This window comes from Hipposideros armiger, unplaced genomic scaffold (assembly GCF_001890085.2).
Source record: "Hipposideros armiger isolate ML-2016 unplaced genomic scaffold, ASM189008v1 scaffold_277, whole genome shotgun sequence".
Taxonomy (NCBI): domain Eukaryota; kingdom Metazoa; phylum Chordata; class Mammalia; order Chiroptera; family Hipposideridae; genus Hipposideros; species Hipposideros armiger.
The window spans coordinates 2,088,987-2,093,631 of record NW_017731627.1 but is presented as its reverse complement, the minus strand read 5'-3'; the positions used below and the strand labels follow the sequence as shown (position 1 = coordinate 2,093,631).

Here is a 4,645-nt window from a genome sequence, read left to right as displayed (position 1 = left end):
CAGTCTAGTTGTGGAGGACGTTGCTTCACTAGCCCAAGTTGGCACCATCATTGCGCTCTTCCCGGGCGAGGCAGATCAGTCGCCGGCTTCTGGACGACCGCTCACAGCACCTGCTGGCTGCTCACGCTGGCTGCTGGCTACATACGGTAGCCCATGGCAACCCACTGCAGCAGGGGCTGCAGCCTACGCCGTCGCCGGCGACTCATGGCAGTCCAGTTCCAGGTTGAGCTGTTGTCAGAATCTTAGCTGCAGAGGGCAGTGTCATTGGCCCTCATATGTGGGATCCGAACCGGGGCCCGCTGGCGTCCCAAGCCAGCTCTTAACCATCGCGCCACTCGGCCGGCCCTCTTCCTTATTTTTCTTAGTCCGCTGTTTCTTCAGAGCAATACACATATGCTGATGTCTGTGTAGCAGGACATGTTAAGTAACAAGATACTGAATCTTGGAAGCTTTGGTCCTAGGTTTCTTACCTTCTTTGTTTAGGGGCTTTCTCATAGTATACTGGCAGACATCATCTTCTTTAGAGTGAAAAGTTTGTGGATTCTGCTAGCTCTTTTGGGCCCCAGGCAACAAGGCACAGTAGTATCAATGAGACCAGGAATATCTTTCTCCCCTTTTTTTACAGACCAAGATGAGAACACTCAGGTTGACACCCACAGTGCAACCCGGAACAAACTTGAACTTTCTATCTCCAGTTCTCCTTGGTCCACAACAGGAATGCCCCTTACTCAGTAGCAGGTGGACACTGTCATGGGTCAAGACACCCTGCTTCCTGGGAAAACCTTGTTTGTCATTCTCATCACTAATTTGAACCACGTAACCCTTCCATTCTTCACCCAGAGTGTCAGCAGCAACTTCTGTGGCCACATGCCTCTCATAAAAGGTACAAAGTCGGCGTTCATCATTGACCTCAGTGAGTTTCTGGCAGCCAGTGGCTTGGAAAAAGATGTTCAGCTTCATCCTGAAGCAGCCAACCACCTACCTCCAAGGAACCACAAAAAAACAGCACCCCTTTATCCTTCTAAAAAATGTTTTTAAGTAACTGATTTTTCCCTCTAATTATAAAAGAAACCCATGTTGTTTGTAAATAAAGATAAACAAAAATAAATAAAAACCATCCTGCTACCTCCTTCACAACATTTTGCCTCACTAAACAGTTAAGTCCTTTGAGGGCAGCTCATTTCTCCAAGGAACACAGAACTCTAGCCATGGAAGCCCCAGCAGGAAGGGGTGGGGGGGGAGCACATGGGCTTTAATTCAATGACAGTAATATGTAGATTTGTTTTTCAGTTGTCAACATTTCAACATTATACCATTTGTATAAATCCAGGATCCCCTACCCCCAAAAAATTCCTTTTTTTAAAATTTTTCTTGATTTACAGTAATTTTTTGGCATTTTTTCCAGTCTCCTTAAAATTTCTAGCAACAAAGTCCTACATTTTCAATCTACTCCATATGTAAAACCTTACTCCACTTTAACTATACTTATAACTATACTTATTCCATTTTAACTATACTTAAATTAGTCAGTCAAAATAACCATTCCTTTAACTTGCTATTTCTTATGCTGAGAACTTACCCAACCAACTCCATCAAGATTTTCACATTTCAGATATGGTTAAGTGTACATGGAATAATTAAGTTTCTTTTCAAAATATCCTGTATTAATCTAATTCACACACATACAAAATAATTCCAGTGTCATAAAATTTACCCATAAGTACCTAAGTGTAATGCTCACCTGATCTCTAGTTTAGATGTATTACCTCTTATCACAGATGGGGGGGAGGGGCGAAGGATAGTGGATACCCTCCAGCAATTCACCTAGGAGAGGGAAAAATTTATCCCTTGCACACCGAGGGCATAGGCTCTAACAAGTAAGTTTTCAGCAACAGTGAAATAAAATTCTCAGAACAGTTCTGACTTTTCACTGGACTGTCTTAATTAAGTAGTCTGGGTGACAGTGCAAAAATTAATTTGAAGCTACCTTTATTCTTCCTTATTCCAAAAAGCTGAATATTGTTTGTCTTGACTATTTAAATCCCCAGAGATTACAATTCTGCAGGAGCTCTAGATGGTTCTAAAATTAGCCAAGTAATAGAAATAGTTGGAAAGGCATGCAATTCATTTTAATATCTGTACTTTTAGTTGCCAAGCAGCTAATTTCTTAAGTAATCTTAGAGCAGTAATCCACATAAAAGAATATATAAGCCATATATTAACAGATAGGTTAGTACTGGTATTAAGTAAAATATTATCTATAACTTCTGGAAATGACCAATTTCCCCCTCCAAAAAATATATTCTATATCTCTTTCACGGAAATAACAGGCAGGATTTTAAATATTTCAACAGAACCTGTTAATAGCACATTATCCTTTTCCTTAGAGCTTATTTATGCTTCCGTATCAAAGGAACATATAGGCTTAATGGGTTTCGCCTTCAGTGCAAAATGTTTTTTATGGAGGAGACTGACATGTCTGGTTTCATATAGTGTCCTAGAGCAGGACATTCTCAGACTATTGGACTGAAAGGATTGGGTATACCATATCCCAACTCTAAGGCTAATTCTATTTTGGATTTTCTAAAACATCAGACCTCATGAGGAGCCATAAAACCATACTCCAACACAAATGTTCATGAGGAGCCATAAAACCATACTCCAACACAAATGTTCAATACAATGAACACCCTAACTTCATGTCTGTTTCCTAGATTGTATGTAAAATATATATACAAATGAATGGAGGTTCAGATTCAAAGCACAAGTATGAAAGCCCTGGTTTACAAGTTTCCCTTGCTAAGATTTTAATTCAGATAGCAGAAGATACAAAGAGAGAAACAATCCTTAAGTGATAATAACACAGGAAGAAATAAAAAATACCAATGACATGAAAAACAAAAAGAAGAGAACTGCTCTGAATTAAGACTAAAAAGACATGACAATTAAATTCATGATCCTTGAATAAATCCAGGATTGGAGGGAAAGCTACAAAGCATTATCTCAATTATTAAGCTGAGGAAATATGAGTATAGACTATATGTATTTATTACATTACTGTAAAACATTTTAAATATGATAATGAGTTTGATAATAGTATAGTGATAATATAGGAAAACATCTTGGTTTTGGGCAACATATGCTTAAGAAATTTTGGGGTGGGGCCAGAAGAGTGGCACATTGGTTAAGAGTTGGCTGGGACGCCAGCTCTGAGAGGCAGGGCCCGGTTCAGATTCCACACGAGGGCCAGTGACGCTGCACCCTCTACAGCTAAGATGGTGAACAACAGCTCGACCTGGAGCTGGGCTGCCCGTGAGTTGCTAGTAATGACGTAGGCTGCAGTGGGGCTGGCCGGAACGCTGCCGTGAGTCCAATGGCCGGTGAGCAACTGCCTCACCCAGGAAGAGCACAATGATCACAATACCAACATGGGCCAGTGAAGTGACGTCCTCCACAACTAGACTGAAGAACAAAAGGACAGCAACTTGTCTGTTCCCCTTCCCNAAAAAAAAAAGTCACCTTATTTCCTAGCCTTGTTCACTGAAAATGGCAAGAAACAATAACCAACCCACTAAACAAATGAGTACTTTCACCCCCAGACTGTGGTCTCTAAACATCATTTCCCCATAAAGGAACCAGGGTTTTAGGGGCAATGGCAGATATATGCCCAGTAATGGAAATGTAACAGATGATCTATGAACATCATCTCAGTGAGAAAACAAACTATCAAAGGATCATAGCAAAAGAGCACTGGTGAGACAATTGCCAAGGTGAGACAATCAATGAGACACCAATAAGGATAAAACTGAAATTGGCTGAAACATATAAATATACTTAGGGATTTCATGACAATTAAAATAAAACTAATTAGTCACCTATGCAGGATGTTAGTGAACAAAGTCATTATTTTGAAAATGGTAATAACTGTTAATTAAAAGAAAGACTGAAGCATTTGTCTTGCCTTTCCTGTACCTCAGATTAACCAAACAAGTGATGAGGGAAGTATCTCTTTATAAAAGTATTTTAACTAAAATAAGAAATGATAGAATTTGAAAATCACCATTTCGTAACCTAATGAAGTGAGGTGTGGAGACAATGATCATCAATGGCTGCTGACATCATAAAAAAAAAGAGACTAATAGTGGTCATACACTTCTTCCTAAAAGAAATATAGTATAAAGTATTCTAGCCAAGCCAAAACTATTATATCTGAATCTGATCAAGTGTCCAGATGTAACTGCCAATTTGAAGGAAATACATGGGACAGAGAAACATGTTAAATGACATCACTATGATGTTGATCGCCAGATCCATCTGTGGGAAATTACTGAACAGATGACCCAGTTTCTTCAACAAATAAACTACAAAGCAAAATGAAAAACAGGGAAGGGAAATGTTTTAGATGAAAGATATTTTAAAGATATACCGACCAACTACAACGTACAGACTTTATTTGGATCCTATTTTAAACATACAAGTTGTTTTAAAAATTATGAAACAATCAGGGAAATATGAGTACAGATAATTAATATTAAGGAATTATTGTTAATTATTTTAGATTTGCAAATGGTATTGGTATTAGGTTTTTTAAAGTCCTCTTTAGACACACACTGAAATGTTTATGGATTAAATAATATACCAGATT

The 4,645-nt window shown here is 38.8% G+C and overlaps 1 protein-coding gene across 5 annotated transcripts in view; it reads right to left on the bottom strand.

The window, feature by feature from the left end:
• The window catches only part of R3HDM2 (R3H domain containing 2), a 144,600-nt gene that overhangs the window by 117,421 nt on the left and 22,534 nt on the right, over window positions 1-4,645 (bottom strand). For 2 of the 5 annotated variants that reach the window (XM_019657594.1, XM_019657592.1), the window contains exon 1: window positions 1,742-1,824. The exons of the other annotated variants lie outside the window; for them this stretch is intronic. The gene's annotated coding sequence lies outside the window, so the exon portion shown is untranslated. Of the gene's footprint in view, window positions 1-1,741; window positions 1,825-4,645 lie in introns of those variants that run through there. 5 annotated transcript variants of the gene reach the window in all.